This window comes from Jaculus jaculus, chromosome 12 (genome assembly GCF_020740685.1).
Source record: "Jaculus jaculus isolate mJacJac1 chromosome 12, mJacJac1.mat.Y.cur, whole genome shotgun sequence".
In the NCBI taxonomy this organism is placed as follows: domain Eukaryota; kingdom Metazoa; phylum Chordata; class Mammalia; order Rodentia; family Dipodidae; genus Jaculus; species Jaculus jaculus.
The window spans coordinates 89,954,977-89,980,408 of NC_059113.1; the positions used below are offsets into that span (position 1 = coordinate 89,954,977).

At 38.7% G+C, this 25,432-nt stretch overlaps 1 protein-coding gene across 10 annotated transcripts in view; it reads left to right on the top strand.

The window, feature by feature from the left end:
* Il15 (interleukin 15) overlaps positions 1–25,432 on the top strand; it is an 85,936-nt gene that overhangs the window by 13,881 nt on the left and 46,623 nt on the right. For 6 of the 10 annotated variants that reach the window (XM_045131521.1, XM_045131523.1, XM_045131525.1 and 3 more), the window contains 2 exons: positions 14,258–14,344; positions 16,156–16,277. The gene's annotated coding sequence lies outside the window, so the exon portion shown is untranslated. The remainder of the gene's footprint in view (positions 1–14,257; positions 14,345–16,155; positions 16,278–25,432) is intronic. The other 4 variants (XM_045131526.1, XM_045131524.1, XM_045131520.1 and 1 more) reach the window with 1 other exon arrangement.

Below are 25,432 nucleotides of genomic sequence, written 5' to 3' on the forward strand. Positions count from 1 at the left end.
TAGTTAAAACACAGGGTTGGGTTATGAGAAAGGAAGAAATTGATTTTGAAATCTTAAGATTGAGATAAAAGCGAATTATGCAATTGAAAATCTCTTGTATGCTATTAGGAACACTGGGCTAGCAATTGGGTGAACTATTTACACAGGTCTCAGTTTGTGAGTTATGGAGCGAATTACTGATTGAGTTCCATGTGAGACTGCGTCTGCAGGAAGCAGTCGCATGCATACAGGATGCGAGGTCACACACAATGGTTGGCTTGATGGACTGTCACTAAGCTAGGTACTGCAACAGAAGGGATGCATGGTGAAGGTCTCTAAAAATGATTAGGCTTCACATACTCAAGGGGTTTTATAGTCACCGTATTCTTATTCTTCCATGTCCACTTTTATTTTTTTTATTTTTATTTTTTATTTATTTATTTGAGAGCGACAGACACAGAGAGAAAGACAGATAGAGGAAGAGAGAGAGAATGGGCGCACCAGGGCTTCCAGCCTCTGCAAACGAACTCCAGACGCGTGTGCCCCCTTGTGCATCTGGCTAATTTGGGACCTGGGGAACCGAGTCTCGAACCGGGGTCCTTAGGCTTCACAGGCAAGCGCTTAACGGCTAAGCCATCTCTCCAGCCCCCATGTCCACTTTTAAACAGTCACTGCCTATATGAAGTTTTCCATGAAAAACTACTTTAACCCACTTTCCTCTCTTGCTCCTGGAAACAGAGCCTTCTTTTGTGTCCTTGCCACTTGATAAGCACTTCTCTAGCAGTGTGTGATATATTGTATCTTCATGCAACCTTTCCTCCATGTAAGGATCAGTGTGGTACACAGCATGGTGAAAGCTGTGATAGTGGAGTAAGAAGGCGTGGAGGTAGGAAATGGTGCATCCTTGAAGGCCTGTTATCTTGCCTCCCAATCTTATCCTATTCTTGTTGCCAAAATAAAGGTCTGAGAAAAGGTGTTTGTCTGGATTTGATTCAAACCAAGTTTTTCTCAATCATATCATGTGGCTTTGGGGAACTTCTTCCCAACATTTCTCTTATTTTCAGGGTTAGGAAGGGAAATAAGCTTTCCTTATGTATTTATTATTAGGAGAATTTATTATTAGGAGAATTTTTTAGATCTAAAGAAAAAACAGGACAAAATTAAACTAGGGCTGTTTCTTATTCTGTGCCATTTTGATTGCATAGTGGGTAAGTTCTACAATTCCACAGCAAAAGCTGTGGCAAATGAAAGGAAATTGAAACCTGACACACCCTGCTCTTTAAATTCCATCAAAGTCCTTTTGCTTTCTTAATTCTATTTGCCAATTATTTTAGAAATGATGATTTTAATAGCACAAAAAGGTGAGACATGCTTATGAAAATGGATGTCTTGTTGGCATGTAATTTATTTAGTGCCTTTTCTACTGAGAATCCGAGACATTAAATATGTAGCTCTAACATTATTATGGCATATTGTGTCACTTCAAAATCTGATCTCAAATAGCAGATTTAAAAAAAATCTACATTTTATACTTTTAGATTCTACTCTTATAAAGCATATCCTAGTTCTTGCTGCTTGTGAAGAAATTGAGATTTCATAGTGCCAGAAGGTTCTGCGCAGACTGCTTGGGGGAGAAAAGTAATGAACAATTCAACTCAGCTATGGACAACCCGGCATGCTATACTACTGACCTGCCAGATAAGATGTCCCCACTGTTGCAATACTTGAATGACTGTCATGGGGGTAACTACCCGCTTTCTGACTGGATTTGAAGCCTACTCTTCAGTGGGGAACTCATGTCTAGTACTGTAAATCTGGGCTGAATCCCAAGGCTGGCGAAGTCATAGACCCTCGTGGGAAAGCTACTACTGTTGTTTTGATAAGCAGACATGTTATGTCTATCAAACTGCTTGCTAATTTTTTGCATTTATTCCGATAGATTAGTGCTGTTCTCAGCTTTCATCCAAGAAACTTTTTTTTTGTTTTTTCTTCAATTGGCATTGGTTATGGGAGAAACATTGATCTGGTCAAAGAGCTAAGAATTAATGATGATTGAATGTTCTATTGGAAAGGAGACTTCTATATCACCCCCCACCAAGTGTCAGTAAAATCAAGGAAGAGGAGTTAAAAGCCGGGGAAAGAGGGGCAGTGTTTAGAATCCTGCCTTCTGGAATTGACATGGCCCCTCCTTGTATTTACGAACTCAGGGCAGCTGTGGTTTTCTGCCCAAGTCCTTCAGGAGACTGTGCACTGTCAACATTCTGTCTCAGGTAAGGGAGGGTTTCTAAAGGCTCCACCTTCCCTGAGGAGCTATTGGCAGTTAATGGTTGCTTAGGGAGGAAATAAGACGTTTTCTTCAGCAGTGTAGTCCCTGCTAAGGTGTTCATGTTTCAGAAAATAATCATACTTCCTTTGTACTCATGTAGGCAACCATAATTAAAGTCACACACATAAAAAAGGGGGCCATAAAAAAATGACATATGGAAGGGGAAGGTAAACTAAAGGGGAGCAGAAAGCATTCAACAGAGGGGGAGAGGGAGAAGAAAAGGTATTGGGATGAATATGATCAATATACATTAAATACATTACAAAACAATTAAAAAAAGAAATTCCTAAACATGAGACATGGTTACTCTGATAGTTTATTTGACATGGCATTAAAGTACTTGTCATACAAATTTTGGCCTTTTAAAATCTCTCCTGCTATAATTTATGAAATATGGATTTCAAGCCCAGGATTTTAGCCTTGGAAAATGTGGTGCAAACCAGAGATTCTATTTAACAACAGTGCATGTTTTATCATCCTTTTGGATATTGCAAACTCTCTACCAGGTGTTGTGAGAAATATGAAGAAGCAACCATCTTCAGGGACTTATTATCTAGCAGAGCAACCAATACTTGTATATGAAGAGTTGAGTGTCCCTTGTGTTGAATGATGGCCCTCTAAATCCACCATGTTTTCTTCCATAGCTTGCCAGTAGGACATGCTGCCTTTATTAGAGGTGCACTAATTCACCTAGAATCTCCTCCTCCTGACATGATTCTGGCTCTTCCTTTTGAGGAATATCTGCTCCAGTGTTCTCTGCAAATGCTTGCTCTGGGAGTAGTTCTATAAATCTCCAAGACTTCATTCAGTAAATATTTCAATAATTAGTATTTAATCTCCCCCATAATGCTGAACAGTTTACCTTAAGTAAGCTTTCCCAAGTCATGACAGTTAATTTTCCAATGTGTAAACCAAAGCATCAAGCAGTGAGGTGATGTGCTCAAGCCTTACAATTAGCAAGTGGGGGAAGAGGAGTTCGAACTCTGATCTCCCCTTAATGTGCCCAACTTTTTGGATTCTCTGAATATGGGCCCCCTGTGTAATAGAGCCTGAATTCTTCACATCGAGGTGACTGCCTTGCAAGTTGTCCTCATTGGTAACCACTAGTAACAAGCATATTAAAGAGAGGAGATAAAATTAGTATTATTTATAAATGAAAGCTATATAAAACAGCAATCCACTAAGACATACAAGGGAGTTCCATAAGGTGGCCAGACAGATCTTTTTAATAAAAAAATTTAAATACTAAATTAATCTTTAGGTAGCATAACAAAACACAATAGGACAATAACCCATGCAACCTTCCATAGCATGAGCAGACTCTCTGTAGTGAAATGTTTGAGGGCGATATGGATGACTGTGTACCAGAGAGTTTCTTTGTACTTTTAGTAGTGGGGAAAAAACCCAACACAAAGCTCTTTGGGGAATAGGAATGAATGGAATTTGCCTTGTTTTGGGGGCATAGCCCTGAATTTAAAAGACTACCTTTGGGGCTGGAGAGATGGCTTAGCAGTTAAGGTGCTTGCCTGTCAGTCTAAGGATGCAGGTTCATTTCCCCAGTATCCACATGAGCCAGATGCACATGGCGGCACATGCATCTGGAATTTGTTTATAGTGGCTAAAGGCCCTGGTGGCCCCATTCTCTCTATCTGCCTCTTTTTGTTTCTCTCTTTCAAATAAGTAAATAATAATTAAAAATATAAAAGACTAAGTCCTAGAGTTTTCCTATCCAGAAGTAGGCAAACTGCTTCTATGAGCAAAGCCTGCTAAATATATTTAACCTTTGAAGTTTCTACCCGGGGGGGTGGGAAAACTGCTTTTAGCAGCAGCCTGAGGACAGAAGTAGCTGAATAGGTTTCCTTTAAGCCATTAGTAAATGTGCCATGTCTGCTGTCTTTGCTGTTCTGATGTCCCGTGGCTCTGGCTTCCTCTGCACTCCTTGTCAGTTTTACTGAACATCCTAAAGCCAGTACAATGAAAGGGGAAGGAATTCCAACTTTGGATAAATCTTAAGCGTTTTGTTAAAGGAAGTGATTTAGGTTTATGACCCACTGGGCTCTGCTGACCCCAGAACACACACACACTCTGATCACAAGAGCAGTCCGGCTAAACCCCTCTGCTGCCCTCCACAGATCTGTGGGCCCAGAGTTACCGACCTTGTTGTTTTCAACACTGTGGTCAACATTCCTTAGGCAGGTGTGTGTGCTCTGAGATGAGGTTCATTCAGGACACTGTGGAAACTGGGCAAAGAGCTTTTCTTTACGATCAGTCAACATCTCTAAGCTTTGCCTATCAATCACATTGATCATTCCGTGCTGTTCAGGCCAAAGGTACACCAAAGCACAGCAAACCTACTCATATTGCTTCAAGTGGGCAGATTGCATGGTTGTAATATTAACGCTTGAGCAAGTTACAAGTTAGGAATTCAGCATCTCACAGCAGTGATCTCAGAAAAGTTGTTTGTAAAGTCCATAAGAAATATTTCCAGTTCATTTTCACAGTTTGTTCTTATAGTTACTCACACCAGTGTTCTCCAAAATTAGAGGACTTTATGCCTGAAAAATAGCTACGTTAAATCTTAAAGTTGAATACAAAAAGGTGAAAATATTCTTTTTTCTTATTTTCTTTTTTAATAATTAGTTTTGTACTCAGTGAGTACAGTCAAGTTGGTGCCATTGTTTGGCTCATCCATGTCCTAACCCCTCCTCCTAGCAGAAGGCCTCAGATATCCAAGCATATCCTCAGCAAGAGAAATACCTTTGGAGGCATCAGAAACCTGATCTAAAACTATATTACAAAGTCATAGTAATAAAAACAGCATGGTACTGGCATAAGAATGCAGGAAAATATTCTTTTAAAAAATATTTTATTTACTTTCAAGGGGGCACAGAGAGAGAGAGAGAGAAAGAGAGAGAGAGAGAGAGAGAGAGAGAGAGAGAGAGAGAGAGAGAGAAATGGGCATGCCAGGGCCTCTAGCCACTAAAAACAAACTCCAGATGCATGCACCATTTAGTGAATTTGGCTTTACATGGATACTGGGGAATCAAACCAAGGTCATTAGGCTTTGCAGACAAACGCCTGAACTGTTCAGCCATTTCTTCAGCCCTCCAAATATTCTTTCAGTTTTTGCCAGGTGACCAGGATCAATGCATCAGTACAATCTTAAATAGAACTGCTGAAGACAAAGATGACAGTATTGGTACATTTTGATGGAATACTTACAGTGTGCCAAATGGTGCAAACATGACTGTGGAGTCTTAGCCAAAGGATGGAAGGAGACTGTGAAACTTCCATCTTCCCATTCCTTCCAGGTAGAAGAGGACTACCTGATCGACAGCAAGTTAGAATGAAGAGAATATCTCTGGAGCAGTTACTGGTATTCATCCCAAAAGTAGCTACTTGGAAATCATGTAGAGCAGCATAATGTCTATAGCAGCTGGCCTCATACTGCTGGGGTAATTCTTCAGACCAGACATAGTTTATGGAAAGAAAAAAGGATTTATTGAAGCTTATAGATCAAGGGGAATTTCCATAATGGCAGAAGAAGCTGGCCTTCTTTCACTGGTCATTGCAGGGAGAAAAGCCAAAGGCCACAGCATTTTAACACAAGCAAGCTCACTTCAGGAACCCATGCAGATCTCTGGCACTTTGCACATCTTAGGTTAGAATTCAGATATGCCCTTGGGCTGGACTCTAGGATCCACCCACAGTGATACCCCTCCAGCCAGGGTGCTACAGATCTAAATTATAAGCTTTAATAAATTCTTGTATCTACTGGGGGACATCCATTTAAACAAGCGCAATGTTGTAGCATGTTTATGGTAGTAGTGCTATAAGACAGCTAATTCTAATATATAAAATGAAGAACTCAAATTATACTACTAATTTCCCTTTGCAAATGACTAACCAATGTAGAGTTGCAAGCCTCAAACATATTGTAATACCAGATATTGGGGATAAGTTAGATCCATCTTGGAACTGGTTTTAAAATGGAGAAGTGGCATAATGTAGACATTCCTGTTCAATCAGTGAAATCTTTGCAATTAAAATGGGAAAGCAACATATACTGTTAGCCACCAATTTTGCTTCATTGTGTAACCCATTTCATACCTGTGAACTTTCTCTTATGGAAATTTGAGATGATTAGAGCTAATTCTAAGGTTGTGAGATCTGGTGATCCTGAGGAAGAACAAAACATGAATAGAGTAAGTATGTGCCAAGATATCAAATGTGATCATTCTGTGTGGTACTAAGGCTCTGGAAGGGACTTACCTCATTTTAATCTTATTTTTAAAATAATGTAGCTGAGTGTTAGAGACACACCTCATTGAGGTCACGTAGATGTTCAAAGGCAGAACCAAGACCAGCATCCAAGTTTCTTGGCTTGTGGTCAATTCCATGGTTCTGTTGAGTTTAGTGAGATTCCAAATGTCATCAGAGTCTTCAATTGCATTGTTATGTGAGCAACAATTTTTGGAAATTATAGCATTTTAATAATAAATGGAATGGAAAAGTGGTAAGCTGAATATGAGTATAGTAAAAAAAAAAAGATGATGGTAAACTCCTCCTTTGTTTGCACAGCACCTTCAAAGAGAGTGCATAATGTTTGTGATATCAGCTAGTAGTGGGGATATACCAATTGATGTTCACGTAGAAACTATGCTCAATGCCTATATGGAGATAATTTAATTTTGTAAGTCATAGTCTAACTTAGATGTGATATATATTCTATAAGACTATGATAATTTTTATTTTAAAATAATTTATTTATTTATGAGAGAGAGAGAGAGAGAAGCAGATAGCGAAAGAGAATGGCCTCACCAGGATCTCTAGCCACTGCAAACAAACTCCAGACACATGTGGCACCTTGTACATGTAGAGAACTGGAGAGTCATGGGTCCTTAGGTTTTGCAGGCAAGTGCCTTAACTGCTGAGCCACGTCTCTAGCCCAGACCATGCTAATTTTAAAAATATGCTTGTTTATTTATTTATTTAACAGAAAGTAAAAGAGAGAAAGAGAGAGGGAAAAAAAGAGTGAATAGGTATACCAGGGATTCCTCCCACTGCAAATGAACTCCAGATGCATGCACTACTTTGCGCACCTGGCTTTATATGAGTATTGAGGAACTTAACCTGGGTTTTGGGGGCTTTATAAGCAAGCATCTTTAAGCAATGAGCCATCTTCCCAGACTATGTGCTAATTTTTTTGTTACTATGGTAAACAGCTGAGGCAAACTGTTTAATAGGAGAAAGGATTTTGACTCAGAGTTTCAGAGGATAATGTCCAAGATTGGGAACTGCATTGTTTTCATGCCTGTGCTGAAATAGAGCAAAGAACTTTGCAAAGTGTAGATTGGAATAGAGCTGTTCACCACATGGCAGCTTAGGAACTAAAGAACAGAACAGGAAGAAGTCGGAGACATAAAAGGATCCTTCCACTTCCCCTAGCTAAGACCCGCTTTCCACAATTCCCAATGATTTGTTAATATCTTGAATCCATTAATGGAGTAACCTATTTCTGAAAGCAGGGTCCTCCTGATCCAAATGCTTCTCCTGAAGTTCCACACCTGAACACTGTTTTCATCGGAAATCAAGCCTTCCTTGCCTGAGGACTTTGCAGGAATTGATTGTTTCCAAACAATAACCCCCTACATATCTGTTAAATATCTATATATATATAGATAGATAGATAGATATAGATAGATATAGATATAGATAGATATAGATATAGATATAGATATAGATGATATAGATATAGATTTTTTTTTTTAGTAAATTTGTCACTTAGTAGTGCAAGCTTCTTTATTTAGAGATTTTCCTAATGAAAGGAAACAAATTATCCACTATCTGTTATATCCTTCAGTGCCCCACTCAAAAGAAAAAAACAGTAAAATAAATAAATAAATAAAATAACAAAATAAAGGTAAACTGTAGAAGAACCAGATGTCTTAGAGAACAAAACAAACTATAGCCTCCTTCAGAATCCTATGTGGAGCACATTTTGTGGAATGGGTTAAAACATTGGCATGTAACAAGCATGTGCTCCCACAGGGTACGTGGTGGTATTTAACGTCATCTGGAAAGCCCATTTTCTTTCCACTAAAGCTGATGAGCATGAGAGAACTGATATCAAGCATAGAAACATGAAAATAAGAATTTAGAAAGAAGAATGGAAACCCACAGTAGGAATTTGATGCTATTTTCTAGATTAATAATTGTACAGATGATAACCAGTACTTAAATGAGACTAGTTAATGAGGTCATTGAAGGAGAAGAAAGGTCTACCGCCAAGTCCCCTCTCCCATGGACAGATGGTCTGTCTCAGATGATCACTAGAGTGAACAAGGTCTGCTGCGCTGCTGAGGAAGAGGAAGTGTAGCAGCCGCCGGGCCATGAGGCTCATTCTGGAACAACTCAGCAGTTCAAACCCTGCTAATGGCCAAATAAACTTTCTTAATTTTAACAGCCTGGCTCTATGTAGTTCTCTGAGCACTGATGGTTTGCCGTGAGGAGCTTCGTTGACTCATCAAGAAGGAGCCTGACACACACTGCTTAAAAAAAAAAAAAAAAAAAATCAGACATTTAGGAATACCGCAGTAATTTTGTGGCCACCCTGGTGATTCAGAGATGCAATGAACGATGCTTTATGCCTTTCATTTAAAAAAAAAAAGTCAAGTGTTTGGAATGGGAGATGTCTGAGGTCTGATCAGCATGGAAAATTGATGGCTGGGACAATAGAGGCTAGTGCTGGTGAGAGTATCTGTAGACAGAATTGGGACCAAGGGATGATGTGATCAAATGTGCATCAGTAATTAATAAAATGTCAGCTTGGTCCTAGATTGCTTTACTTAACCTGGTGATGTCTGATGGTTGTGGCGATCACATCACTTCTGCAAGGGCTTAGTGGGAAGCTATAGAAATGTTTGAATCTAGTTATTTGCCAGCAGGAGATGTGCTATATCATTAAGCTGTCATTTCCACTGATAGGATATTATCAGCAGGTAATAGGAAAAAATACATCATTACAATTGTCATATGGTATTTCCTGAGACAACAGATGAGGTACATCTTCCGTGGCAATGCTGAGCGATCACACAGAGATTGGTGCCTTTATGACTGTTATAAATCACAGTGTGCATTGTAATAGTTAAACAATTATCTATAATGGCAGTACTGGAAAATTGTTTAGTGATGATTGACTGATTTTTTTATGGTGAAGAAGAATTTTATATTCACTTTTTATATAAATAACGGAAAGTATGGATGAAAAGAGCAACCATTTTAGATGCATACCTGGGAACTTTTTTGTGAATTTCAAGTTTGGGGGTGTGTGTCATCTTTAACTGCAAGTGAAAGTTCTGAAAGTATTTAAAAGAGCTTTGCACATGTATTTCTATTTTTAAAAGTTATTTATATGTATGCATGCATGTATGTGTGTCAGGGTCTCTTATCACTTGCTGCAAACTAACACCAAGTGCTTGCAACACTTTGTGCTTCTGGCTTTACTTGAGTGTGTTGGGGAATCAAGTCCACACTGGAGACTTTGAAAGTAAAATACTTTTTGTCGCTGACTCATCTCCCCAAGCCTTCCACATATATTTCTAAAATATATATATATATTTTTTAGAAATATATATATATATATATATACACATATATTTCTAAAGTTTAAAATGACATATAATGTGTAATCATCACTATGATATGAAGATATTTTATAAAAGAATAAAGGGGTTCCAAACTTGCAAATACTAAATTCAAGCCTAGCTAGATTTAGGCTGGCATCTACAAGGTAGGTCTTGGCTTATTGAGTTGAAAGAAAACATTTATTCTTGAAGATGCAGTGCTCTCAGGTTTTCCTTCCCTTCTGTCCTATTCCTTTAATTGCTGTGATTCCTTATCATTCTTTCCCACCTACAGCTCTTCCAACACTATGTTTTTTAAAAAAGATTTTTCTTGGGCTGGAGGGATGGCTTAGCAATTAAGGTGCTTGCCTAAAAAGCCCAAGGACCCAGGTTTGATTCTCCAGGACCCAAGTTAGGTAGATTCACAAGGGGGTGCACGCATCTGTTGCTTGTTTGCAGAGACTGGAGGCCCTGGCATGCCCATTCTCTCTATCTCTCTCTTACTTTCTGAAATAAATAAACAAAAATATATAAAAAAGATTTTTCTTTATTTATTTGCAAGCAGGGAGAGATAGGGAGAAGAGAGACAGACAGAAAGAATGGGTACACCAGGACCTCCAGCCACTGCAAACGAACTCCATTCTTGTGCACCACCTTGCGTGTTGGTACTGGAGAATCAAATCGGGTCTTTAGGCTTTATAGGTAAGCACCTTAACTGCTCATCCATCTCTTCAGCCCCACTGGGTTTTTGGTGTCCCTTAAAATCTATCTCAGCTTCACTACCTTTAAAAATCTTACCTGAACTGACTCTTGAGTTCTGCTGGGCTACACTTGCCCTCTTTCCTGCAAATATTTGGCAGCGTTCTTCTGGGTAGAATTTTAAAATCCTATCCACAGGAATACCTTCTAATGTTGCAACCCATAATATACAAAATGATTTCCTCTTCATCTTGGGTTCCATAAGCAGCGTATACCAGAATGTCAATCAACCACTTCCCTAGTATATGTTTCGTTCAGGTGACATTTTTCTTATGGCAAGACTTTACTGGGGCAAGAATTACTATGGGCTGTAGTCATTGAAAATTGGTAGTTTAATAGCACCGAACTAGATTATGTGGATATTAATGGCCCCCTCTTTTCTTGTCAGTCCTGTGGGAGGGTAATGATAGCCGGGTTGTGAGGGATGACATGACTGGCTTATGCTGAGGTGTTACCTTCACAGTGGGAATAATTTTTCATCAAGAGATAATGGTTTTGAGTGTCCACTGTGTGTCAAGGACTGTTTTATGCAACCTGCATGAATGAGTTCCTTACATTTTACAATGACCTTGTGAGGTGGGTATTGCCTTTTTTTTTTCATTGCACACATGAAAAGAATGTAGGCCCTGAGAAACTAATTAACTTGCAAAAATCTTATGTCTAGTTAGTGGCTGTCAGACTTCAAACCCAGAGCACTCTGAAGGCAAGTTCTGTGCGTCACATAGATCAGTGGTACCCAACAGCCCCCTCCCCAGGGATGAAACCATTTTATTCCTGCTTACCCAACATCCAGCCACTAATTACATGTGGCTTTTCATCCCTTGAAATGTGGTTGGCTCAAGTGAGGAAGTGAATCTCTGGTTTCAGTTTATTTGACTTAAAGCAGTTTAACTAGACACACGGACATCAAGATCACTGTATGCAAACATTCATCTCTGGCTACTTACAACATGTTGCAGAATATAGGCAAATAAAAGGAAACGAAAAGATCAAATAAACATACTTATAGAAGGTATAGTCTTCTTTGATTTCTAGAGGGTTGTTTTTGTTTTCACACACACACAAAAATCTGTTACAAATTTGTTACTGCTGGGTGTGGTGGCGTACGCCTTTAATCCCAGTACTCAGGAGGCAGAGCTAGGAGGATTGCCGAGAGTTCAAGGCCACCCTGAGACTACATAGTGAATTCCAGGTCAGCCTGAGCCAGAGTGAGAATTTAGCTCGAAAATCCAAAAACAAAACAACAACAACAAAAAAAAAATTGTTACTATTTTGGAAGCAGTAAGAGTCAACTGAAAATTTTTGCTGGTTCCTTTGGATGGGATACTATGCCAGGTTTTGGGCATGCTTAATGAATGAGGTATGGCATCTGTCATTAAATCCCTCTTAGTCAAGGTAACTTTATAGAAGATATTGCAATTTTCTTTGCCTTTACATATATTATTTAAAAAGTGTTGAAATACCCACTGTCTAATATTGTAATGTTTGTTTTCATATTTAATCTTTAGATAGATAAAATTCCATGGCTTATACTTCAATGGGTATAAATTATTTTGCAATTTCCTTCTATAGGTATACCCAGAGTTATTATTTTCTAGTGCATTCTCTGACAAACACACTGCACATAGGAAAATTATACATAAATATCTAATACTTCCACTTTTAAAAAACATACTGCTAAAAAATTTTTTAAAAAAGCATACTGCTGAGGAAACATTGTTTATGCTTAAAAACACACCTTGACAGTTTTATACTAGTATTAAATGGATCTCTTTTTCTTTTGCATGGATGAATAATCAGCCCATCATAACACAATTTATTTAATCAATCCCTTATTGATGGATTTTAGGTTGTTTCTACCATTTTGTTATAGGAAAAGTTCATGAGAAATTTCAATAGCTAGATTGTAACATGATCTGGCGATCTTCATTTATGTTTTCAGAAGGATATTCCCAACACAAATCTTATCAAATGTACCAGATATGGAAAAGAAAAAGTTCCATGACTCAATAACTGGATAATTTTGGTCTCCACAATGATGTGGGAGAGAGGAAGAGTTTGGACTGTAGACTTAGAACCCCATAGGCTCATTACTCCCAAGCCTTGGGTCTTTGTCCAAGTTTATCAAAAAATTGGCAGTTATACAACCATAATGAGGAGAAAATACAAAGGAGAAAAAGAAGTTCTTAAATTGATATGAAGTCACTTTTTTTCTCAAAACCATTAGTAATATGTTCTTTCAACACAGATCATTATTACTTTACTTATTCTTTTGAAAAGTAACAGATCAAAAAAGGGATTGTTAAAATGAAACTTCACAGGTAATAAGCTAGACAATAAAGAGTGGAAGCAAACAACATAATAACTTTTCTGCAATATGTACAACATAACAATCTTTTCTGAACAAAGGCCCTTTTGTTTCCCTCCTTAGGATGAGGTAATTAAGGCCCATTTACGCTAGCTCTGAGATTTTCTGGAACTCTTATCCTCCTAATGCATTTGTAGCTATCACTCTGAAAAAGGTCAGATAGATCATATGGTGCTCTTTTTTGTTGTTGTTGTTGTTTGTTTTGTTTTTTTAAGGTACAGTCTCACTGTAGCCCAGGCTGACCTGGAATTCACTAACTAGTCTCAGGTGACCTTGAACTCACAGCAATGCTTCTACCTCTGTATGCTGGGTGCTGGGATTAAAGGCATGCACCACCATGTCTGGCTGTGCTCTGTCATTTTTGATTACCGTTAGCTCTAGCTTTCTGTATCCATAGTTTCCTCACCTGTAGAAATAATCACCTTGGGTGCATCACATGGGTCGACCAGTGATGGTTGCTTCTATACTCATCATGTAGATACTTCTTTACTTGTCATTGTACCCTAAACAATACAATGTCACTGTAACATAGCACTTACCTTATATTGGATGTTGCAAATAATATGGAGATAATTTCAAGTATGCAGGAGAATACATATGTTGAATGCAAGTCTATTCCATTTTATACAAGTGACTTGAGGATCCTTGGATTTCCAGGATCCATGTGGGATCTTGGAAACAATGCTCTGTGGATAGGGAGGAGCCACTTTATTTATTTGAGTCTCATATTTTTTAAATATTGTATTTAATTTTTAATTATTTATTTGAGAGAGACAGACAGGCAGAAAAAGAGAGAGAGAGAGAGAAAATAGACAAACCAGGGCTTCTAGCCACTGCAGACGGACTCCAGACACATGTGCCACCTTGTGCACCTGGCATATGTGGAACATGGAGAATCAAACCTGGTTCCGTTGTCTTCAGAGGCAAGCGCCATAATTGCTAAGCCATATCTCCAGCCCAAGTCTCATTTCGATAAACTCATATCAATGTTCTCCCAACTCAAGTTAGACCTTTGGGATCAATAGGAAAAGGAGGGCACAACCTCCAATTTGCATGCCTTTTAGCCACCTTCTGGTTCTAGCTATTGGAAGTTTACAGGTTGAAAAGATGGATGGGGCCAAAGGGACAGATTTCTCCCGCGCTATCTTCTGTAGTTAGCTGTTTTCCTTCGAAGCTAAGAGACTGATGTCTTCTCTCTAGGAGGATCAACGTACTTGGGGAAGGGTGACCTCGAGGACAGTGGCATGTCTACGTACTTATGATCTCTGCACTGGCCCTCTGGGGGTGGTGAGTTGAATTTCTTTCTGTCCACTTGGTTCCTTCCCTTGTTCTCAAAGTCTGTCATATCTGATCACCTTACTCCTCTGGTAAGGGATCCAGTTTTGATTTGAGGGAAATCCATCCAGCTTTCCTGAGATAAACACTTAAAACAAAACTTACACTTCTCTCCATCATAGCTTTGCCTTCTGACAGGAAGGTTTAAGGACAGATCACTTATACTAGCTGATACGATATCCATCCGGGGGCAGGGATAGCTCTCCGTACTAGCGAGCTGTGGCCACTATCACAGACTACCATATTTTGTACAGTCCAGTTTTGGAGGTGAACAGCTTCAGGAACAAGAAGCCAGCTATTTCTGGTGAGGCTTCCTTTGCTAAAGCCTTGAAGATGGCTATCTTCTTATGATGTACTCTCACGCAGAAGGAAGAGAGTGAGAAAGACAAAAAGGGGAGAGGGACAGGAAAGGAGAGAAAGAAGAAGAGGAATAGGAGGAAGAGTAGAAAAAAGAGAAGGGAGGAGTAGGAAGAATGAAAGAAGGAGAAGAAGGGGAGGAACAAAACATAAGAGTAGCAGCCACAGAGAACAAGGCCTTTTGCTTTCTCTGGATGCCTCTGCGAATGAGCTCCAGACGCACTCTCCACTTTGTGCATCTGGCTCCACATGGGTACTGGGGAATTGAACCCAGGCCATCAGGCTTTGCAAGCCAGCACCTTTAACCACTGAGCTGTTCCCCCAGCCATCTCTCCACTCTTTTGGCTTCTGAGCTTCTTCAAAGAGCGTGGCTCTGTTAGGCACATTCTCTGAGAAGCTTGGCTGTCACCTTCTGTCATCCTTCCCCAGACCCTCATCTGCCTCAGACCCAGAGACCTAATTTCCTTGCCCACTGATTACACAAAGGGCATTTTTCTGTCTCCTTTGAAAGCAGATACCTACTTAGTTATTTGCACATTTTAGTTTCTGAAGTACTAAAACCAGTTACTAGAACATCTAGTACTGATCCCTATACACAGCAACTTGTGAGGAAATATTTCACCACATATTTCAGGAAAATATCAAGCTTTAGGCATGCATAAAGAACACCAAAACCTTTTGGAGTTACAATTGTATTAAATTTTTACTACCTCAGTCATGATCAGGGCAAGATTATCTAAAATGTTATTACAACTATTAATATATAAATATTCTCTATATCATCAGTAGTTCTGAAATGAACCCAATTTAACATCTAATTAATAAATTAATTCTCTATTTTATACAATGTGAGTTATACTATTTGACTCTTAAATGGTATACATTGAACTAATTTGCTTTCTATTTTTAGAAAAATTGGAGGTAGGCGAGTTTACACTTTTCTAATAGTATACTCGCCTTGGAATCAGATCGACTTTGAAGTCTGATGTTATACATATTAGTGTGTTTTACTCTTAATTATCTCTTAGAATGGCTGCTTATAATGTATCTTCACCATCTTTTATTGGACTTAATAATTTGATATCTAGACCACAAATAACATTTGACAGCAGCATATTTGCTTGGAGTTACTTTGTGGTGTAATAAAAATCATTTCACTAGACAATTGTATGTTTCATTACAGTTTGTAAACTTTTACATGGATATAAATTACACCATGGGGAACTGTGAAGATATTAGAAAAAGTCTAAACAAAAAGTTCAACTCAACCTTTGATGTTTTTCTCCTATGAGCCTTCCTCTCCTTTGTAGCATTTTCAGGTACATAACTAGCCAAAAATCTGAGCATGTAAATGTCAGCCTCTAACTAATTTTTGATCTGTTTATTCTGGCCTTTCGCTCCTACAGATTCCATTCTGACACGTGGCCATTTGGCTCTTTGAAGCAATGTCCCTTCTTGGTCCCTGCTGGTGATGTCCCTTCGAGCACAGAAGCCCCTGTCAGCAGATAGCCAGCCTACAGGAAGTCACGTAAGCAAAATTTTGAAAATTGCACCATGCGATAGAGACATTATTATGTAGCAATGTAACGAACAATAGGCAAGATGCCACAAACCAGATGAAGTTATCTAAATTCAGCATTTTAAGAAAAATGAACATCTTTTAGAGAAAGAAAATGTCCTTTACTACACAGAATTTAAAGCTTTTCATAGGACAGAGATTATTGCACATAACTAACAGAGGGGACAATTCTTTTTTTCCCTAAAGAGAGTCAGGTAGGAATATTTGGGCTTTCTGCTGTAAATGATCTTTTTCCCAGCTAGATAACATTGTCAAGTTGCTGGAACATAGACTTCAACATGCATGATAGGGTTTCATTTCCAAATGCTGGTATCAAGTGAGGTTGAACCTGTGGACACGCTTTCCCAGTTCTAAGTCTGCATGTTCTGTTCTGTTTCTATGTAACGTTAAGGTAGTAGATGTATCACGTCCTTTTTCAGAACAAATGTAATTCCACTATGCAGCTTTTCAATGAGTTTTCTAAGGTAAGAAAATCAGAGAATAGCATTGGTTAGATTCTTTAATGAGTAACTGAGACTGTTGAAAAAAGAATAATGTCAAATTAAGTTTAACCTCAAGAGCTAGGCCAAATAAATCCAGAGGTGTGGAAATCCATGCCCTAGTAAACACATACACTTCACTTTTCCTCTCAGTGTTCATTGTCTTCACTCCTTCAGATAAAGTTCTGTAATACATGGATAGATCAAGTTTAGCAGGGACAAAGGGTTTATGGAATTGAAACTCTACAGGAATCTTATGGGGGGGGGAATGTAATTCTTGTCTTGCTTAGTCATTTTTCTTGCAGGAAAAATATAAAGGAAATAAAATTTGAAAGAAAAGTGTGAAGAACATGTCCTTGGCTCCTTAACTTCCTGGGCTTCTTTGAAATTGCTCTGTTTCCTAGAAATTTTGTTTCAAATTCCCTGAACTAAGAAAACAAATTACTGGTAGTCTTTTGCATGGATACATATTAGAGGTTGCTATATTGAGGGCCCAAGGAAAAGGCAGGGAGGCATTTTGGATGTTAAGTTACAGAACTTGGGGCATTTGTTAGTAAAAAGCAGTATAACTCGGAATTATCTTGTTACTATGAGATAATAATGAAAATGAATAGCCAGAATTTTTAAAAAAATGTCCATTATGATAAACATTAGGGGAATGTTCTTTGAGTGAAATCATACTTGAAGGACAGAAGACATTTAAACAGGACTTATTCTTTACTATTCCAATAGTCAATAAGTCTTGTGAAGACAAGAAAAGTGTCACATTCTTTCTGATCTTGGGTATATGAATTTCTTTCAATTCCCCCTTTTTTAAAGTTTTGGCTTCCTTTGTTGGAATACCTAAAAAATTAAGACAATTGAATTCATTATCTTATGATGGCCAGTGATAGCTTTTCCTGTCTGATGTGAGGGAGGGCTGAATCCAGACCCAGTGGAATTAGAAACCTCAAGTACCTCTTTCAATTTGCATCTTAAAAGCAGGCAATCAAATGAAATTTGTTCCTGAGTGACCCTTGCTGTTAACAGTTAATGGGGACCCAGAAAGGCACAATTTGGACAGGATCTCTCCTAAACATAAAGAAGCTTGTATTTGATTTTGGACAATCACTGAGGAAGCTTAATGAGCTCTGTAGGAAAGAAGCCTAGCTGCCATGACATCTTGTTTAGGCTAAATTTCACCAGCAGTGTTGATCGTGACCTTTGTTTTTACATCCGGAGACTGGATGTACGCAGAGAGCAGACTCTGTTTACATGGTATGTGTATGTTTACATGTATGTTAATCGGGAGCTCTCCAAAGCCTTACCATTTTTAGTTTTCTGCGGGCTTGGGTGGACCTGAGCCCTCATCCTTCATTCAATTTGGTTGCAGCTTTCAATTGTGCTTCTTACTCATTTCTGATTAGCCAAATAATATGTGTTCATTATAGCAAGAGTGAAAACTACAGAGATGGGTGAAATGGGGAAGATATCTCTTGTTACACAATTACTAAGAGGTCACTTGTATGATTCTTTCATGGCTTACTGCATCTTCAAGGTCAACAACAATAAAAAAAAAAAAGATGGAAAATTTTGCCTTTTGGCTTTGTTTGCTTAACAGTAAATTGTGACATTTCCCGGTGGCATTACATAAGTAAATATTATTTTAATGCACATAGTAATCCAATTTTAAATGTATTAAAATCCATCATTAACTTCATAACTTTAGTTTGGTATTAAAATAATACTCAATTGAATGCACTTTTGGATAAATCTTTGTCCAGATTTCTGGCTTTTTGTGAGGAAAATGTCGTTGGAGGGTGTATTAGTCAGGGCTTTTCCAGAGAAACAGAACTCAAAGAATATATAATTATAAAAGAGGATTTATTTGATTGATCCCGACAATCCCAGAGGCTGCAAAGTCCCACAGTGACCTTCTGCATGCTATGGAGCGAAGGAATCGGGAAGCTGCTTCGTCCAAGAAGCTTGAATCCTCAGCAGGTGGAACCAGCGCTGCAGCCCACCCAGTTCATGGGCAAAGGCAGTGGCTTTCAGGAGCCAGGGGTGTTAGTCACAGTCCATGGCTAATGATGCTGGAGTCGGATGGCCTCAGGCAACAGCAGAAGTTGCTCGGGAAGGAAGAACAGGAACAAAGACTACCTCCTCTTTTGTGCTTCATCTGGGACCCCAGCTTGTTAGGGATTCTTCCCCACCTCATTCACTCACCTACAAACTATTTATCTCCAGAAACAACCTCTCAGATCCCACCAGAAATGTAATTAACAAAGGGAAGGAAAATGAATGCACCAGAGAGGTCTGAGAGTCCACGTGGTGGGCCTGGAAGAAAGGTAGACAAGAGAGTTAGAGAGGAAGGAAAAGAAACGACAAAGAGCTCCTGCCATGTGGGGGGCAAGAGGGGGGAGAGCACCCACGGGGGAGCAGAGGTCGTGGGGCAGTTCACCAGAACCTGGAGGTTCACCAGCGATGAATGTGCAGCCAAGGGAGACGCTTGTCCCTTGGCATACATCAATTTATAACCTGATTGCGGTGGGATTCATCTTCTGGCTCAGGAGAGCCAGAGAGAGCTGACTGGTGTGGGCTAGAGGCTTGCTCATGAAGAGGCTAGACATGATGGGAAGTTCTCCAATTCAGGCTTGAACAACCACAATGTCAGGATTAGCTTTGAATTCTGGTAAAAAGAGAACTCTGTCCTATGGAGGGGTCCAGGTTTAGGAAGACAGGTCTAGGGAACTAGGCAAGAGATAAGAAGTCAGATTGCCCTTTGATCTCTGGCAAGGGCAGATTTCAAGGGCATGTGTCCCTGCCTTTGTATTTCCAGGGGCCATTCTAACTGCTTAAAAAGCTACCTTCCCAAGTTTATCATAGAATTGAAAAACATAGATACTGAAAGTAGGTTATGAAGGATTTATTCGAGTAGGGTGGAAACAGGAGAGAAGAAAAAGCATAAAAACTGCCAAGTGTGCTGGGAAGGGAGAGGGAAAAACCCAGGAAAATCCCTCTCACATGGGGAAAAGTCTGAGGAAAACTCTCACTCATACGTGTGTCTAAAGTCTATTTGTATGAGTTTTGTATTATGACATTCAATTAAAACAAAGCTCATTATGAGGTTCAGGTTTGGAGGAAGGACCCTGATTGGTTGATGGATGCCTAAGGGCAATACTGACTCAGGAAGGGCCAGCCCAAGGTGCTAAGCCCAGGAAAAGCCTGGATCAAATTGGAGTTCTAATCCTGCCAGAACAGAGTGGCCTGTCCCTATTTGATTACCTAGATTAAAAAGCTACTTTGGTGCCGGATAGATGGCTTAATGGTTAGGTGCTTGTCTGCAAAGCCAAAGAACCCAGGTTCAATTCCCCAGGTCCCATGTAAGCCAGATGCACAAGGTAGTGCGTGTGTGTGTGGAGTCCGATTGTAGTGGCTGAAGGTACTGGGGCTGAAGGTCCCATTCTCATTCTCTCTCTCTCTCTAGTAAATTTAAAATAAAAATAAAATAAAAAAGCTACTTTGCTCCTAATCCATATAAATAAGAACAAAATTACCTTCATTATCATTATATGAGTCTTGGTGACATTGCCTCTTTCCCACAACTGACATTTGACATCCTGTTCCAGTTCTATGAGAAAGAGTGAGGACAAGGTTGATGCCACATGTAAATCTCTTCCTAGACACCACAGAGAGGCTGATCAGGTTGGTTCTGGGACTTTGGCCCACAAATAGCTCCACAGGAAATCCAAAGACAATGAAATCTAAAACGTATCATTCGTAGGCCAAGCAACTAGCCCATGAAGGAAGAGCAGGAGGGATGGAAGCACGGAAGCTAACCTGAACACATACGGTAAATGGTTCACGAGGAAACAGCCCTGCAGAGTAAGAAGTGAACTGGAGCAGAAACCATCGCTGGGAGCAGCAGAGAAAGATCTTTGGCTTTCATAGGTGGTAGATCTGCAAATGCTCATCTTTCAAGGAGAGGAATGTATGGGAAAGAAAGGATGTGTTACCTGGTGGCAGCTTCCAGCGATGAAGTACGTGACAGAAATCGTCACCGGGTACATCCCAGCAGGTGATCAGACACCTGAGTGCGTCATCTTTTTCCTCCCACGGACAAGTGGACAGGTTCGCAGTGTGTGGCTCACTCAGCTCTGGCCCGTATACGTACACAATGCGTGCTTGCTTCTCTCTGCAAGCGGGTGACCTCTTAAGGTGGACTTTTGCGGATCTGTGTACATTTGTACAGCTCTGCTTGTCTTCCCTGCACTGAATGATGGTGAATGTGTCTATTTTTCCTTCTTATAATTCTGTCAGTTTTGTTTTATAAAATGTATAGCTGTGATTTTTTTTTTTTTAGTAGACAGATGGATTTGGGGCTATGATGACCCCCAGTATGGTGAGCTCTCCATGTGTATGATAGTGCCCCCTTTCTGTCTTTCCTAGTAAGGATACTTGACTTGAAGTCTATTTTGATATTAATACAATGGCGATACCCATAGTCATTTCATTTAGTGTGTGCATGGTATATATTTATACTTTCTGTTTATGTTCAGCCTTTCTTTGTTTTTATGTTGCAGGTGGTTTTATAAATTGCATGCAACTTCATTTTATGTGTTTTTTTAAAGCTCGATGTAAATGTAAGTGTTTTACATTTAACATAGTTTTTATTTAGCATAATTACTGATACAATTGCGTTTCTGTCATCTGACCTTTCTTCTTGGTTAATTCAGTTCTTTTTGGTAGCCTTTTTGTCCTTTCTTGCCTTTATTTGGGTCAAATTTGTACCATTCTCTTATTCTACATAAGTTGTTTATTACTATTGTTGTGCTGTTGTTAACTAAATATCACAGCATGCATCTTCTTAGTTTGTATCCCCGACTTTAGTTTTTAACTACATATGACAACATGTATCTTTTGTATATTACAACTGATCTAGTAATCGTTTTACAGAGAAATAATTCCAGTGGGAGTCAAACCAATTTATGGGATACAAACTTTCTTTAAATTATTTTCATGAAGTAAGAATGTCATTGATAATTAAGTTCTATTAGAGTGTCATAAGAACAAAATAACTCTGATTTCATTTATGAACATCAATGTAAAAACTCTTCAGTAAATTATTACCAGGAAGAATCTCATCATTATTTGGAAGTATGCTTCCAAGAATGCTTCACCTTAAGAGTAAAAAACTATTAATGTATTAAGAATATTCCATCATACCAATGGATCTTAAGGAAAAAAACAACAGATATTAATGTCTATTGATACTGAAAACTTAGCTGAAAATTCAAGTCATTGTAGAGGTTTAAAAATGACTGACATCCAGGCATGAAGACACATGCCTTTCATCCCAGCACTTAGGAGGCTGAGCCTGAGGTAGGAGGAGGGCTATGATTTTCAGTTTAGCCTTATGAAATTCTTGGTCAGTCTGGAGTAGAGCCAGAGCCTACCTTGGAAAATAAAGACAAACAAACAAACAGAAATCCTACTGACAGCTTAATGAAGTTAATCATTTTTTGTGGCCTGCACATGAACACACATATAGACATAATTTTAGTGCAAACAGAATGCCCAAAAATAATGGCAAAATGCTAGACATAGGTCTACAATTTCTTTTCTTAAATATTTGTTTGATTTGGAGAGAGAGAGAGAGAGAGAGAGAGAGAGAGAGAGAGAGAGAGAGAGAGAGAGAGGGAGAATATGAATGAGAATGGGCAAGCCAGGACCTCTACCCACTGTAAATGAACTCCAGATGCATGTGCCACCATGTGCATCTAGCTTACTTGGATACTGGGGAATTGAACCTGCTTCCTTCCTTAGGCTTCACAGGCAAGTGCTTTAACATCTAAGCCATCTCTGCAGCCCACAAGTCTGCTAAAAGTACAAATAAGGTGATGATGCAAATCTCTCACCCCTTATGATATATACATGAAATTAAATAAAAACCCTGATGTTTTCTAACTACTCAGAAACTCCAAAAGAATCCAACAACAACAACAAAAAGTTCGAACCATGACTCAACTTCAACATCTAAAACAGGAATAAGAAAAAAAAATGCATAAAATTTGACTCATCCGAAAAACTGCCTGGGGGAAAACAATGTGGGGAAATTGAAAATGAGGATAATGAACTAGGCAAAATATCAGGAGGGCTTTTCTCTCTGACAGAAATTGTTAAGATCTGGATGAGGATGGCATAGCCCAAACCAGTTGAGCAGCAGGCAAAGAAAATGAATGGATGTTTTGCACAGAAAGAAATACAAACAACAATCCAGCTCATAAAAAGGTATTCAAATGCACATAAAATGTCCCTTGCTTAGTTTATTTTATTTGTTTTATTTTATTTAAAGAAGTGAGGAAGCATAAGTATTTATATTATAAATTTGTTTGCATTTCATAAGAGGATTATCTGGGATGGACAGTATCTAAAAGACACCAGAGCAGAGGAGAGTGTAGGGGACTGGGCCAGGAATTTAGGGCATGATTTGTATGAGCACGTTTTATGTCTTCCTCCTCTTCCTTGTTTTAAGCAACACCTCATGTAGCCAGGCTAGCCTCAAAGTGGCTACTTAATGGCAGCTGGCCTTGATGTGCTAATCCTCCTGCATCAGGCATTCAAGTGCTCAGATTATAGGCATGCATGCCCCCACAAGAATTGTTTGTTTTTCAATGTCATCTATATTTTACCCTTGTAGAAAAATATAATAGAATGCAAATTTGTAACCTGTGAACAACTTTGTAAAGTGAAGAATTACATTACTCAAATATCACAGAAATTGAGTTCTATAATGTATTCATTTGCTACTTGTATTTTCTTATTTTGAGACTGTTGCTTCAATTTATTTATATTTAGACATATATGTAATTTTCAGACTAAATTGTGCAATTCTTCCGTATGTTAATAACCTGTATTTTAGCATGCTTATTTTACTTTATAATGTCTATTTATGTTACCATTTTATTATTGGTAATTATTATGGCAGAACCTAATTTTATTTTAGCTTTCTTTGTTGAGACGACATGCACAATGGAGTTTTACTCAACTGTGAAAAAAGGAACTTGTTAAATTTGTGTGAAAGTAGATAGAATTGGGAAAAAATGTCTATTTAATGAAGTAACCCAAGCCCAGAAAGACAGAAGTCACATGTTCCTTCTTATATGTGAATCTTAACTTTGAGGTTTGCATGTATGTAAATATAGGGATGTGGGAGTGAATATGGACTATGAAATGAGATGGAGGGTCACAAGTAGGAAACAAGTGGCAAGGAGAAAGGGGGAAAGAACGTAAGAAAATACACAGTATGACAGTAAAAAGAAGGCAGAGTGGCTGGAAGCCCTGGCGTGCCAATTCCCTCTCTTTCTCTTCCTCTTTCTCTGTCTGTTGCTCTCAAACAAATAAATAAAAACATAAAAAAAGAAGGCAAAGTTGGTGAGGTGGGGGAATTCAAAGGGAAGGGAAGTAAGGAAGGGAAACAATAAAAGTTTGAAAACACCATAATGAAACCTAATTCTTTGCATGATAAGACATTAAAACTATTATTTTGTATCACTATTCAGAAACCAAAAACTCACTCGCATTGTTGGATAACTTTTTTATTTGTTGTTTTATTTGTTTATTCACCAGCAGAGATATATATAGAGAAAGAGAGAGAGAGAGAGAGAGAGAGACAGGGAGAGAGAGAGCCAGTATGGGTCATACCAGGGCCTCTAGCCACTGCAAAGGAGCTCTAGGTGCATGGGTTACTTTGTGCATCTGGCTTAATGTGGGTACTGGGAAGTCAAACCCAGGTCATTAAGTTTCACAGGCAAGTAAGTGCCTTAACTGCTGAACCACATCTCCAGCCCTGAGTATTGTTTGATCTTCACTTTGTTTCATGGACTCTTGGCTAAATAATTACTCTCATTGGCTTGCTTCAAGAGTCAGTGTTACCGTGATTTATTGAATCACCTATGTAAGCTTTCACATTGGCAAGCCACACTTGTCATTTTGTGTAAAATTTTACAATCTACTGATCTAGTTTATTTTTATTTTTATTTTATTTTTTATGATACAAAGTGTTTCAAGTGGTAGATTTTTCTGCATGTACTTAAGGAGCATAGAAGCATTTTCACTTTGTTAGCTTGTGTATGTCAACTTTCCTTTCAATTTCATTTCTTAGAAAATACTTTGGGAAGGGCTGGAGAGATGGCTTAGCAGTTAAGTGCTTGCCTGTGAAGCTTAAGGATTCTGGCTCAAGGCTTGATTCCCCAGCACTCACATAAGCCAGATGCACAAGGGGGTTTATGAGTCTAGAGTTCGTTTGCAGTGGCTGGAGGGCCATGATGCGCCCATTCTTTCTATCTCTCTCTGTCTCTTTCTCCCTTGTCACTCATAAATAAATAAAAATACGCAAAAAAATTGTTTAAAAAATACTTTGAGAAAACCTTATCTTTCTAATATGTAGTGTTTGGTGTATGGTGTATAGCAATATGTCCAGGAATAAAGTCTGTTTCTTCAATTATTTAACTGCCAATATATTTTTTCAAATAGTTTTTTTTAAGTTTACATGATAATATTATTGTGTAATTTTATGATTAATGTTAATTAGATATTGCCCCTGCATAGTGCTATGATACAGAATGATAAATATGAAAGTTATTG